The sequence below is a fragment of the Mastomys coucha genome, unplaced genomic scaffold (assembly GCF_008632895.1).
Source record: "Mastomys coucha isolate ucsf_1 unplaced genomic scaffold, UCSF_Mcou_1 pScaffold22, whole genome shotgun sequence".
Lineage (NCBI taxonomy): Eukaryota > Metazoa > Chordata > Mammalia > Rodentia > Muridae > Mastomys > Mastomys coucha.
Genome location: NW_022196905.1, coordinates 43048014 through 43063513, shown reverse-complemented (window position 1 = coordinate 43063513; position 15500 = coordinate 43048014). Strand labels below are relative to the sequence as shown.

The following is a 15500-nucleotide window of genomic DNA, read 5'->3' as shown; positions in this document are numbered from 1 at the left end:
GTTTTTTTGGAGGGGAAACTGGGAATGGGGAAATTTACATGTAAATAAAGAAAATATCTAATAAAAAATAAATAATAAAAATGATACTTTCAAGAAACAGTTTTACTAAGTGTATGAATAATTTTATGATGTCTAGTATCTCATGAATTACTTTTAAAATCTCCATTTTTCCAATATAAAAACTTTCAAATGAAATTGAAGAGAAAGTGGACAAGAGATTTTACCTCAGACAGTTTCAACTTAGCCATTTATGTTTATAAATGCTTTCATGAACAGTAAGGAGCAATATGACTATAGATCATGGTAGACTAAATTTTATATAGCATAAAGTCTGCATGACATAGTTCCCTTTACCTCATTAGGGTTCCTTGTCCCACTATCTACAGTGAAGGCTAGCAACTTATAAAATGAAGGTATGGAGATTCTCTTACCACTTTAATGTACAAAATTATTTATTTGTGCAAATAGGAGCTCATTGTGGATTGAAAGTTTTTACCCTATAGGAAAAAAAAAAAACCACAAAAACGTGTCTGAATTATTTTTCTTCCTGGAGTCATATAGAAGGTAGTATAATTCTGACCATAGCTTATCTTTGGCTCTCTGTTCCTTACTCTGTCTCAGCATCTGCACTTCAAGATAACTACCAATAGTACTATAGCCATTATATCCTTGAGTATATCATTTATCTGCAATGCTATTATACTGAGATAAATACACGGAAGGCTTTCAGTAGGTGTTTTCAGAATTAAATAAACTCATGCAATTATAAAGGACTTAAGGACTAAAAAAGAAAACACACTCTCTCCATAGACACATGGAAAGGGGGGCTTTGAAGGATGAGGTGATGTGAGGAGGAGTTTTGTTAAAGTCTAGACATTTGTCTTGTCTTCCTGTGGCTTTCCCCATTTATGTTCTTCCATCTTTATCTTATGCACAATGTAGCTAGAGGCTGAAGTTGACTTTCTTAGTTTCTTCTTCACTTGGATGCTTGGGACAGATCAGCAATGGAAAGAATACATGGATTTGCTGGCTTGCTAGTTCCTTGGATTCCTGAGAGGACCGATGTTGGTGATTTTGTTTCTTTTTCTTGGGATATATTTTCCTTTACTTCTTTTCCCTCTTCTTGTCCTGCTCCAAATTCTTCTTTGCTATTTATTTTCTTTAGCTTAATGGAGTTTAGAAAGGTCAAGAGTTGATAAAGGTTAAGGAGAAGAAAAGCTCATTCAAGGTGGCTATCTTCTGTCCTATTTATTCAGTAGCTGAAGTATATCCTTTAAAAAAGACCCAAAGGAATGTCTAGAGGAGATTCCATTATTGCATTTTATCTACAAGACAGGGTTGGCATTTTCATTTAATGTCTGTAAAACTGTGCTTTGTAAGTAGCATGTGAAACACAGAGATTAGTGTTGTTAATTTAATGCAGCAAGCTTGGAGTCTTTATAAGATCCCATCTCCTTTTGAACTTTGTTTTTAACTCACAAGGGGCCTACACAGAGGTTTTAGTAGAACAATGATTTCCCTACTTTATATATTAAGCAAAGAGAAGGGCCAGAGAAAATACAAACACGTGGACTTTAACTTTAGCAGAAATAACCTTGATTATGGGAAAGTGGGCCTTTTCGTTTTACTTTATTTTTTTTTCTTATAAGCTGCCAGGAGAATGAGATGAATTTGCTTTGTAGATAATGGTGACCATAATGTTGAGATGATCAGCAGTGATGCATTTGGGAAGAGCCTAATGAGGGGAAGGCTTAGCTCATTTGACGACTTAGAGCAAACAAAGGTTATGGACAAAGTGCCTTGTGCCTTATCACCATCTGCTGCTTCGCATCAGTAACAGGCGGTGTGAGCTCAGCAACAAAGTAAGTTCTTGGGTTTCAAAAAAGCAGGAAACTGGGAAGATTCTGGTTTTACTTTTATCTGTAACTTTGCAAGCAATATCTTCTTTTGCATTGGCAAAATATTTGTAAAGGACACAAACCTCTGTAGTCAAGCGCAATATCTGTAAATTCCGTTACAGAAATGATGACAGAAAAGTGGTCAAAATAATATATAGGCCTTACTGGATGTTTGCTTTGACATTAAAAATAAAATCTATCCCATTCTTACTGTGTTTTACTTCATCTGATATTGAAACTAGTTTCTCACATTTGCATCATTGTAAGTGAAAACAACAAAAGGCCAAAGGACCATCATATGTTACAGTGGAAGGATGGAGCCTTCCCTGGCTCTAAGGACTTGGCTTTCAAAGACCCTGCTGGTATAAAGGGAAAACCTGGATAACAGGGCTTTCTGGTTCTGGCATGGTTTGGAGACCTTGCTCGAAGTTTGCTCATTTGGCTGATATGTTTTCCTAAATGACATTCTTGTTCATAGCATACAACACTCAACAATAGCCCATCTTCCCCACAAAGAACTTCATTTGTGGGGAGGAAGCACCATCTGCCCTCTAGTCATGTGGAAAGCTTGCTTTGCATTTCTGTATCTGCCTCTCTCTTTTAGACACAACTCTTATTTATTTATTTTTGGCATTCGTGTCACTAAGCTTTGACAAGGAATGCACATGGGTTTCACAAAACAGAAGTCATGATGGGCAGTAGTGACTGTCCCTAAGCTTTCCCTACCTCCTATCCAAATTTACAGTCATGCAGTATAACACTCTCTGCACTTCCATTCCTGAGCATCGAGAAATTCGGTGTTCAGATGTTCATCCCAGTGCCCAGTGTTATGTTTTCTCTTGTCATTATCTTTAAGGAAAATAAATGTTAATGAGCACCAACTACCCCACCCCATTTTTACAAGAGAGGCCAAGGGCAGAGAGAATATCTAGAGATAGAAAAAATTACTTTCTACCCATTTTATGAAATTTATGGGTACATCAACTAAGGAAAGAGATGATAATATGTGCAAGAACACATTTTCATTCTGAATCATAGCATCAATATTTGACTTGGGTGCTACTATACTCAAGGAATATTGATGGTTATTTGATTATCTTATATAATCTTAACTAATGCAGGCTACATAGTAGTCATTAATAGGTAACTCATGCTACAGGTAAATTAAATATCTGTGAGTTGAAATTAGGATACCCACCTTCTCTCTGAGAAGACATACCCATTGTTTTCAGGTTTGAGGGCATGTTAATGAGAAAAAAAGAAAAAGAACCAAGTAAGGTCATAAAAATTTTGTGATACTTTTGAAATTATATTTGTAAAAGAATACTTTCAAATATGTGAATAATGCCACCAAGTTATTTAATGAACAAATGTTTCATATTGTATATTTAAAACATGATCAAGTATTATGATAATATTTGATCAGGGGCAGGAATAATATGGTTTTTATGCTATAGATGGTATGGTCAGATAGGGTAACAGGACATTAAAAATGTAATTTTTCAGTCTTTCCTGAGTATTCCTGGACAGAGTCATGAGAATTGAGGATTACATAACCTGCCTGAAGTCACACAGATAGTAAATAGCAAAGACAGCAGATGGACTGAGGTTTCTGACCCTATAGTTTTTGCTTTTAATGGCTTTGCTATGTTACCTCCCTAGCTGGGACCATATTCTGAACTTTTGTAACCTATCATGAGCCATTTCCAACTCTTACACTGTAAAAGACAAGGGAAATTATTTATCAGGCATAAACAGTTCAATGAAATAAATACTTTCTCTGTCCTTGCTATTATCTGTCTCTGATTAAACTCTGGATGTGTAAAACACAGGTTACTTTTTTTATTTGATAGAAATTTCTGCTGAAGGCCAGGTGGTTTAAGTTGATTAGTGCCCATATATATACGGCAGGGTAGGAGGGCTAGTCAGTGAATTTGAACTCAAAAAGGTTTTCCTTTAGAAGTTAATTAACACTGTGACTTAGAGAACATTGAATATTACTCTATACCTTCAAGTTTTTTGCCAAGAAAACATTGTTGTTGTGGGAAGGAGATCTCAGAAGTAATATATCTGTCTAGTTCAGGAATTGATACAGCTTTTCTCAGACTTTTCTGAAATAGAAAATGGCCAGAGAAGGTTTTAGAGCATGTGCAGAAAGTCCTGGAAGGAAATCACTGAGTTCTAAAGGATCATTAGAAAATAACAGATGTGACACTCAATTAGAGATTTTAGAGCTTAGCACAAGTCAGGACATAAACACAGACTCAAGGCTTGTTTGAGTCAATTAGTAAAACCTCATGTCTTCTTTTTTGTCCTAATATTTTTATTGATTATTTGTAAATTTTACATCATGACTCCAAGAATACTCTGTTCCCCCAACCCTTGTGAACTCTGCTCACCAAAAATAAGAAGAAGGTGCTGGAGGAGGAGGAGAAAGAGGAGGAGGAGGAGGAGGAGGAGGAGGAGGAGGAGGAGGATTCTAATATGTGTTGCCTATATGGAACATGTTCAACCACCCAGTGTTCAGCTTTTCAAAGAAAACTTTAAGAGTCCCTCCCCACCCACAGGCACCACAGCGGAAGCCATCGTCTGTGGAGAGCTATACCTCAGTATCCTTATCACACTTTTAAGGAGTTACTTTCTATGGCTTTTTGTCTAGGCTGCTAGTTTTCTTTGCTGAAGTCCAGGTAACCCCTTGGCTTTCTGGACCAATGGTATGCTGTGGAAGAGAAGCAGAAAGTGGCTAGCAAACCCTGTGCTAAGTCACAGCTGGCTCCTGCGCATCCAAGGAAGCAACTGCCATCCAAAGTTTCCAAACACACACCCTGCCGACCACCACAACCGCCACCCACAAAGTTGGCTTCCTCAAGTGTGCACAGCATTAACCTTTTGTAGTTAAAATCCTGTCCTCACAACTCCTCACACATACTCTGGGAATGGGATTTGCTGAAGAAGGTTGCAGTCACATTGATATAAATTTTAATAGCATCCCTATATAAACTTATTTCTCAGAGCGATTAAGAGTGTGAGGAGAAACAGTGTTGACAAGGACTACAGTAATTTTTTTTTTGAAAATTAATTTACAATGAGCTTACAGGTCTTGTCTGGGAGAATTGATTTTTCTTTTCCCTTGTGGTGGAAAGGAGCCTTTCTTATAAGGTCTGACATAAGCTTCTACCACATCTGTGTACTAAATTTGTCCACTCACAAGTTCTTTTATGGGTAGGTAGCCAGTATGTCAGCATTTAAAAAAAGCTATTGATTTCTTTACCTGTGTTCAAATTGTAAATATAAATTATATTTGCTAGTATATGGTTTATTTTGTAAAGTAAAATTATGAGAATTGATGATTAAGGTCTGTATTAGAAAATAAAAGATCCCAGAGGAGGATAGTAAATATCTTTCTCATATCTCCTTCCTCCTTTCTTATGTACCAAATTCCTTTGTATATGCAATGGCAGCATGAATTTTTCCTCTTGGTTAAGGTTTTGGTCCCCTTGTTGATTCTACATGCTGGGTCTGTTGTTTTTAAGTTAGCACATATAATTTCAAAGCTGTTACAATTGTTTTTATATGGAATCAATTATTTTAGATCACAATCCAAAATTACACAAAGATAGTGGTACGTAGGAGGGCTGAGCAGAAAGAGGTAGGATGCTAATTAATACCGCTCCATGCTATTCTCATCGCTGGGGTGGATTACATAATGCTAAATTTATCATTGGAGGCACACTTCCAGCGCTCTGTAGCAAATTGTTTCATGGGCAGATGTTAAGGAGCTCATCTTTCTGGCTAGTGATTGATTGCCTTCTTTTTATTGCATGGTATGCATGGTTAGGGATAGCCCAGTATTGTGATCTGGAGAAAGAGAAACATGTATCCAGATAACAAACTGTGTGATCTTGAAATGATTTGTGAATGCATTTTTAAAATATCTGATAGAAATAAAGAAGAGATATATTTTTCGTCATTTGAAGAAGTTTTAGAAAAAAAATAAAGCAAATGTCAGTATCATTCCAAGCTTGACAGGTCTGTGAATGGGAACTCTTCTACAGCTTCCCCCCCCCCCTTCTATTCTACGAAGCCTTAGGATGAAGAAGATAGCAAGCTCCTCCAGAGGAACTATTCACAGGAGGACACATCTTTGGTCTAGGTGGGATGTGGAAGTCATCATAGTTTTCTCTGATCCTCGGACTGTTCATGAAATGCAGAGAGAGCGCTCAGCCTGTCCCGAATCTTGTCTAGTCTGAGAGCTCTCCCCATACTGAGATAATTGCCCTGATTCATTTTAGAGCAAATCTCATTTTCTTTTTCTTGAGACATGAAGTCTTTCATTTTTCCCTCAAGCTGATATTCAATGGTATGTTTCCTTTTGCTACTGGTACAAATACATTTTTTATTTCATTATTTATCTCTCAACTTCTTATAGACATTACCTCTAAAATCAATGAAAAAAATAGTTCCATCTCCTGTGTATAAAGAAGATGAGTGGAGGATCCAGGAGAAAAGCTTTTTTCTTTTCTTTTTGTTTTTTGTTTGTTTTTTGGAGTCTTCTATGATGTAAGTGTATAAATGAGTCTGAGCAAGTTCTGTTAGCCATGTGTCTGTGCAACTGATTTGCATCTAATGACAATAATCTCAATGGATAGGGTTGCTGGTCAAATTAGATGTATGAAATCAAGATTGTAATTAAGAAAAATAGCAATAAGTGGATATTAACCCAGAAGCTCAGAATACCCAAGATACAATCCACAAATTACATGAAACTCAAGAAGAAAGAAGACCAAAGTGTGAATACTTTGACCTTTCTTAAAAGGGGGAACAAAGTACCCATGGGAGGAGTTACAGAGACAAAGTGTGGAACAGAGACTGAAGAAATGACAACCCAGAGACTGCCCCACCTGGGAATCCATCCCATTTACAATCACTAAACCCATCACTATTGTGGATGCTAACAAGTGCTTGCTGATAGGAGCCTGATATAGTTGTCTCCTGAGAGGCTCTTCCAGTGCCCAACTAATACAGAAGTGGATGCTCACAGCCATCCATTGGACTGAGGACAGGGTCCCCAATGAAAGAGTTAGAGAAAGGACTCAAGGGGCTGAAGGGTTTGCAGCCCCTTAGGACAAACAACAATATGAACTAACCAGTACCCCCAGTACTCCCAGGAACTAAACCACCAACCAAGGAGTACACATGGTGGAACTCATGGCTCCAGCTGCATATGTAGCAGAGGATGGCCTAGTCAGTCATCAATGAGAGGGGAGGCCCTTGATCCTCACAAGGCTCTATGCCCTAGTGTAGGGGAATGCCAGGGCCAGGAAGTGGGAAAGGGTGGGTTGGTAAGCAGGGGGAGGGGAAGGAAATAGGGGGTTTTTCAGAGGGAAACCAGTAAAGGGAAGAACATTTGAAATGTAAGTAAAGAAAATAATCTAATAAAAAAGGAAAAAATAGTAATGGTCTCATCAACACAGCTACTATTGGAAAATAGAATTATGTTTCCAAACTAGACTATCCATTGTACCTTTAATTTAGGAAAAAATCTAAACAAGTTTTAGTAGTGGGGGAAGAATCCAAATTCAGGAGCCAAACACTAGCTTTCATATCCTATGAGATATAGTTACCTTTATCACTTCCTTGTGGTTACCTTTTGACAGATATCAGAAGGAGAGTACATGAGACCTCTCTGCAACTTCACAGGGCTACATTTACTCTGGACTTCTCCTGCTGTTCTCTAACATCTCATGATACCTTCTCTTTCATGGAAAATAAAATACATTTTCATTTGAAAAACTGTGTGGGTCAATCAATGGAAAATAAAATACAGTTTATATATTACACTTGGTGTGAATGTTCTTAAATGTGGAAATAAATTTAGATGTGACATAAGGAGATACAAAGTAGAGTACACAGTGTACAGAACAATTATTAAAACAATAGGACAAAGTTAATGTCCTTATGTTTCTTATATGCCAGGAACTGAGATAGATCATTGGAGAGAAGGGAAAGAAAATGACACATCCATTCTACTTTTTCTAGTAATAGAGGAAAGAAATAAAATCTATCTTCTTGATTTATATGCATAAGTACTATGTTGATAAAGCAGTAAATGGATAAGTAGGATAGCGAGGACCTAACTGATGGGCAAGTCCAATTTCTCTTAGTAAAAGAAACATTTAAGTGGAGATTGGTATGGTGCATATTGAGAAATGGGATCAAAGAGTAAATTGTGGAAAAATATAGACATACTAAGAAAGTGGTGACTGGCCCATAGCTAGAGTATAACGCGCAAATAAAATAAACAGAAAGGGTGCAAATCTTTTAATGAGTTTGAATGCCAGAATAAGAAGCACTTGTTTATTTCTTTGCAGTAAATGTCTTAATTCTAGTATATTGAATCAAACCTGTCATTAAAGAAGATTTGTTTGTTAGCTTTATACTATATCCTGAAATGGAATTACAAATGAATGATGGCTTCTATGCTTTCTAACTGGTGGTCTGAACCAAGACAATAGCCACAGTAAACAAATGCTGTATGATTTGTACTTTATCCTTACATCCTAGCACTTGTGGTGTGCATGTGTGTGTGTGTGTGTGTGTGTGTGTGTGTGTGTGTGTGTGTATGTGTGTGCATGAGAGAGAGGGAGAGAGACAGACACACACACAGATAGAGACTGATTGATTTCAGCAAGATTCAGGTTTAATCTATTTTAAAATTATCTTCAACTCTCACACAAATGTGTATGTATGTTTGTGTGTGTGTGTGTATTATGTGAACTTGTGTGCACATGTGTTAAAATTGATAAAGTAGTTTTGTAATTAATTCCTCCTCATATCTTCATATGGTTAGTTCTCCAGGGCTGACTAATTTTGTGTACTACATTTCCTTACATATAGGTGTTCTGAGGTTTTAAAGAAAATCAAGCATCATATGAAGCACACTAGTGCAGTCAGTTACATTATTGCCTCCATACTCAGATATTGAGACCCAGGCACATTCAATTTCCACATCTCACTTAGGACAAACTGAGAGGATGGTCTGCTGTTATAGAGACTCAGGATCTTAGCAAGGTCAGAGATTTTATTTGCAGTGTATTTTTGTTTGATATATAGTCTCTTCTCAGTAAACATTGTTGGTTGAGTGAATCAATGCAGGTATGAATGAATGAATGACAAATTTTAATTATAAAGATAAAGATTTCTGGTTATCATGTGATGAAAACCCTGCATCTTGTGACTTATATGAAGTTATCAGCTCATGAAGATAAGGCAATTTTCTCTCATGTGACATAACATTTATTATTCAATAGGATCATTTCTTACATAGCTTTACTTTATATTTCTTTAGTTACCTAAGAATTTATAAGAGCTCCAAATTATTATAGGCTATAAAAATCTTTGTGCACAATTTTATTATATGGTAAGTTATTACTTATAGTTCTCTTAGTGAGCATTAGGTTTTATACGAAGTAATGCAACTTTGCTTTTACAAAGAAAAAGATAATTATATAGAGTACTAGATATATAGGTTTATTTTTGTTAAGTAATCTTTTCACTATATGTACATATGCATTTTAATTTTAATTTAATAAAATTCATTAGTGTGTGCATGGTGAGTGTGTGTGTGCATTTGAAGGTTCATGCATGCTACGGCATGCATATGAGGACAAAGACATGTTTTGTGATTTTGTTTTCTTCTTCTACCTCACTGAGGCAGGATATCTTCTCTACAATGCGCCATGCACTGCTGGTTAGCTGGCCCCACAGCATGCTGGTTAGTCTATGGCCACTTCCTATGCCATCTTTGGAGTGTTTTGATTACATGTCTACCATAAAACTGGACTTTTTTTTTGAGATTACATATCGCAAATTACTTACTTTGACAGTTTTTGAACATTTATATACTCCCTAAATTTTCTGTACAAGACCAGTAGTTTCTTTTCATTATTATTATTATTATTATTATTATTATTATTGTTGTTGTTGTTGTTGTTGTTGTTATTTTTATTATTATTTTATTAAATCTTTCTTTGTAGTCCAGTCTTTATCCCCCTCCTATTTTTCCTCATCTCATTCCTCCTCCACCGAGTTCAAAAGAATGTCTCCATCCCCTCCTAACCTCATCCTAACAGAACTCCCCACTCCTTGGGGCCTCATGGCTCTCAAGAGCTAGGTGTGTCTTCTCCCACTGAGGCCAGACCGAGCAGTCCTCTCCTATGTAATTTCAGGCCCTCATATCAACTAGTGTATGCTGCCTGATGGGTGGCCCAGTGTCCTAGAGATCCCAGAGGTCCAGGTCATTTGAGACTGCTGGTCTTCCTATGGGGTCACCCTCTTCCTCAGCTTCTTCTAGCCCTTCTCCAATTCAACAACAGGGGTCTCTGGCTTCTGTCCATTGGTTGTGTATACACATCTGCATCTGATTCCTTCAGCGGCCTGTTGGATCTTTCGTAGGCAAACATACCAGGCTCCCATCTGCAAGCACACCATAGTATCAACAACAGTGTTAGGCCTTGGAGCTTCCCCTTGAGCTGGATTCTGGTTTGGGCTGGTCACTAGACCTCCTTTCCCTCAGTCTCTTCTTCATTTTTGTCCCTGCAGTTCTTTTAGACAGGAACAATTCTGGGTCAGAGTTTTTGACTGTGGGATGGCAACCCCATCCCTCCACTTGATGCCCTGTCTTTCTACTGGAGGTGGACCCTAGAAGTTTCCTCTCCCCACTGTTGGACATTTCATCTAAGGTTCCTTCCTTTGAATCATGGGTATCTCTCATCTCCCAGGTCATTCTAGATGGTTCCCCTACCTCCTTCCTCCCAAGGTTGCCTGTTTCCATTCTTTCTGCTGGCCCTGTTTCTTTCACTTCACTATCTGATCATGTTCTCCCTTCTGCTACATCCCCCTTTCCCACCCAGACCCCTCCCTCTCCCCCAGTGACTACCTTCCTCTCCCTCCCAAGTGGGATTGAAGCATCCTCACTTGGGCCCTTTGGCTTGCTGACCTTCTTGAGTTCCGTGATTGTATCCTGGGTATTCTGCACATTTTTGGCCAATATGTGCTTATTAGTGAATACATACCAAGCATGTCCTTTTGGGTCTGAGTTACCTCACTCAGGATGATATTATATAGTTCCATCACTTGCCTGTGGATGTCATTTTTAATAGCTAAATATTACTCCGTTGTGTAAATGAACCACATTTTCTGTATCCATTCTTTCATTGTGGGTCATCTGGGTTGTTTCCAACTTCTGGCTATCATGACTTTTAAATAAAGTATTTGGGTATTAAATTCAGATTAATAAGTCTTGAGGAGTGAGTGATATTACACAGTGAAAAAAGTCACTGCTCTTATTATGTATATATTCTTACATTTAAAACATCATATTGTAGACCTGAAGCATATACAATTTTGGCAGACCTAATGATTGGTTTTCAATAAATCAATTATAAATTTTTATATGTATAAATTTTTAATATAACAAATAATAATATATTTTATTTCTATAATACCATGCTATTGGGTTGTTTAAGGAATATTAAGTTTGGTTTAGCATTATTAGCATTATTTATTGTTTTTAAGACATGAATTAAAACAATTTAATCAGTAGTCCAGGCTACAATACATAAATCATTCACCTTTCAAAATGTGGATTCATGAAAATATGGCATTAAAAATATTTTTATCCTACCTAGCTTTCCTTGTTCACAAAAATGAAGTTTGAATGTAGCAACATCCTTTTATCTCCAAGATCATTTCAATTGCATTCAAATTCCCTTGTGACTGCAAAGCTGCTAGAGGTAATATTTTTCTTTTTGTTGTTGTTGTTGTTTTTGTTTTGTTTGTTTTGTTTTTCCAGACAGGGTTTCTCTGACTGTCCTAGAACTCACTCTAGACCAGGCTGGCTTCAAACTCAGAAATCCACCTGCCTCTGCCTCCCAAGTGCTGGGGTTAAAGGCATGTGCCACCACTGCCCAGCTAATATTTTTCTTAAATACATGAAATGCATGTCCTTAATCTAGTAATTAATGGTCCATTTTGTGATATGTTAGTTAGATTTCATATATTGTTGAAAAATTGGGAATGAGTCTTTTTTCAATTCCATCTTGTTCTTAGGATATATTAGTAAGCTTGTTCTGGGATTACCATACACTTGTTCTTGTAAGAGAACACATACAGAGTCACTAAAGCTCTAAAGCGGAGAAGACATAATCATCTGCCTTCCTCCAGAGAGTCTTAGAGGATAAAGTGATGGAATTTAGTCCTTTTTCTCCTAGTCTACTATCTGTAAACCATGCTGATTATTTGCAGCTCCAAACCAAAGTATGTGTCACTGGAGAATATATGTCATGTACAATTCTATATGTTGGAGCTTTGCTGCATTTCTTTGCATGTTCAAAGGAACACAATATATCACTAAGATACAGTGGCAAACTGGATATAAACTATCAGTTTCTTATGTCTGCACCAAAAATTCCCAACAGAAACAACTTTGGGGAGGATGGATTGTTTGGTCTTATGGCTTCAGAGATTTTAGTCCATGGCCAATTGGCTCTGGTATCTGGACACATGCATGCTAAGAATTATTCAGGGAGAATATGGTAGTGCACTCCACCCACTTCATGAAAATAAGAAAGGGGATGCACAGAAAGAGGGAGAGAGAGAAGGGGGGAGAGAGGCAGAGAGACAGAGACAGAGAGAGACAGAGAAAGAGACAGAGAGAGAGAGACAGAGACAGACAGACAGAGAGAAACAGAGACAGAGATGGACAAAACAGACAGAGACAGAGAAACAAGACATAGAAAGACAGACAGAGACAGAGACAAAGACAAAGACAGAGACAGAAACAGAGAGAATGACCTGACTTAGAAATACTAAACTTGAGGACATTCCTAGTGACTTACTCTGTGCTTCAGACTGTCTCAAACCCACTATATAGTATAGGCTGGCCTTGAACTCTTTTGGTTGTATTGTGTGATCTCAAATTCATGGCTACCCTCTTACCTCAGTGTGAATATAATTGGCATGAGGTACTATGACCAGCCATTTATGTATTTTCAATACAATTATGCTCAAATTTTTTGGTGAGGCACTATCAATATTTGTGCTTTTTTTCTTTTACTTTTGTTAAGCACAGTTAGTGTTTATTAAGAACATTTTAATAACAATTTTTATCACTAGAGTTAAAAAAATACTCAGGAGGAAGTAAGGCTCACCCAGGAAAATAGGTATGGGTTTCTCAAAGGAGAGTTGCTTAATAGCACTTCTCTATAGAGTGAATGGTCATTCAACTATGGGAATAAAAAAGCTGAGTGAGCCTGAAGGATATCAGAGGTTACTTTAAAAGTATGTATATGAACTATAACATACTATCCCAGAGTAACTCCATTCTGAGTCCACTTATTCCCATTTGAGGCTAAGGTGATCTGCTGGTTGTTTTTAACAATCAACCTGACACAAGTAAGCTAGGCTCACCTGAGAAGAGAGTCTTAATGAGGAGTTATCTAGATTAGTTTAGTTATAATTATGCCAGTAGGGATTATCACAAATGTATTTGATATAAGAAGAGCCATGTCATGTTGAGCTGTACAGTGCCCCCAGGCAGGAGTTTCTGAACAGTGTATGAGGAAATAAAGCTTGCAAATACAGAGTAGGCAAATAGGCATATATGCACACAGTTCTCTCTGCACTTTACTCTTTGTTTATGTGACTAGCTGTTTGAGTTCCTGCCTTGAGTTCTTCTCAATGACAGACTGAAACTTGGAATTGTCAGATGAACAAACTATTCTGTAGTTTGCTTTTGTTAGGGTATTTTATCATAGCTAGACAAATGATACTAGGACAGTGACTAAGATTCACTGTTTTACTTTTGGTTTCTGATGGAATATACAGAACCTTCACAACATTAGTTTTATAAGTAACAATAGCACTTATTTTATCAAGAAGTGAGTACCTTCACACATGTCATAATGTGAGGACTGATGTATCTTTAAAGCTCATATAAACTTTATTGCCTAATAATTTTGTGAGATGTGAGAAACTGAGGATTAAAAATGACTATCTTCACTTAAGATTATTCACTGAATGCAGGACATGTGGTAGCAGTCCTATGTACAATACCAGATCTGCAGATATGCTAGCACAACAAAGTGTATGTCAGAAGATAATCAGCCAACAGAGGCAAGGCATTAAAATTCTGGAGCAGTCCTCACTTTATTTAGTTTACAATAATCCATAAGATTTTGAGAGAGATTTGGAAAGCAAATGATGCTGGAATAGAGCTGGGAAGTTTCAGCTGTGCTTCCATTCTTACCTCATGATTGTTCACTGTAGTTAGCATTCATTTGTTTCTCATATAATTATCACCTCTGATACTAGAACAATATTTATTGATCGGCACCATAAGAGGCTTCCTGAAGGAATGGAAATTGCAGCACTGACCAGATTGAAAAATGATTCAATTGAAATAAGTGTATGGTCAGGGATGGGGGCAGTAGTGGTGGTGGGGAGCAATCTAATTATGCAAAGATGCAAGCTGTTATATGATGTTATGGAAAGAAGCCATACCATCATAAAAACGTGGCCACAAAGAAGAGTAGCAATAAGAAAGACCAGTCTGCCATTGGTACATTAATGCAGAAAACAAAGCATCAATGCAAACATGCAAGGGAAGGGGCTTTATAAAAGGCATCTGAAGCTAAGGATGTAGCTCAGATATTCAGTATGTGTTTAGCCTGCATAAGTTCCTAGCTTCAAACACTACCAGAGACCTAAAGATGGCTATGAAACATTGACCTTAGACATAAGTTCTCAAAAAGGGAAGGCCATGTGAGGATGAAGCAGTGCTTTGGGAAGTGTATCTATAATCAAGGAGTACTAAACATCACTCAGGAATCAGAAGCTATTGACAAGCAGGGAAGATATTCCTCCTTCTAATTAACAAAATACCACTCTGGTATTGCTTGATTTTCAACTTCTTACCTCCCAAAATTTTCTGTTCTTTAAGCTACATAGTTTAGGATATTTTATTATAGCAACTCTAGGAAGTTAATAAAACATATTAAGATGTTTATTAAAAGCATGCAGTTTTGCACATTGAGTCTTAGTATTAAGTGAGGAAATATTGTCTTGTACCTGCTAGTAAGATGGCAGAAAAGTATTCAAGATATTTTAGAGCTACATAATTCATTATAATCAAAGTAGAATAAAATACCTCTACTGTTAACATTTATGAGTCATGATCTATTTAAATTATAGATCAATGATCCCTGACCCTTTCTTTGTTTTGGGGATATTGAGAAAGCAAGCATTTATTTAACATATATGTTATGCTATGTTTTCTAGGACAGCAATAAAAAGCTGGACTTTGAGAAGGGAACTAAGCTGGAACTCCATATGATTAGATGAAGGCTTTGGCAAATATCCTTTCATGGGATAATGTTACTCTAATTAGCATACACTGAATATACAGCATACACATACTGAGGTCCCAGTAGAAATGTGTTTAGTGAAGAACAAAGTCTGTATCAACGTTATTGACCTTGTTACTATTATGTTAGTTTAGTTTATAGTTAGAGGAGAGCTCTATCACTGAAGTCTGTTGGTCCC

At 37.0% G+C, this 15500-nt stretch overlaps 1 protein-coding gene across 4 annotated transcripts in view; it reads left to right on the top strand.

Moving 5' to 3' along the window:
• Kcnip4 (potassium voltage-gated channel interacting protein 4) overlaps positions 1-15500 on the top strand; it is a 1067715-nt gene that overhangs the window by 257370 nt on the left and 794845 nt on the right. The gene's annotated exons all lie outside the window — the stretch shown is intronic.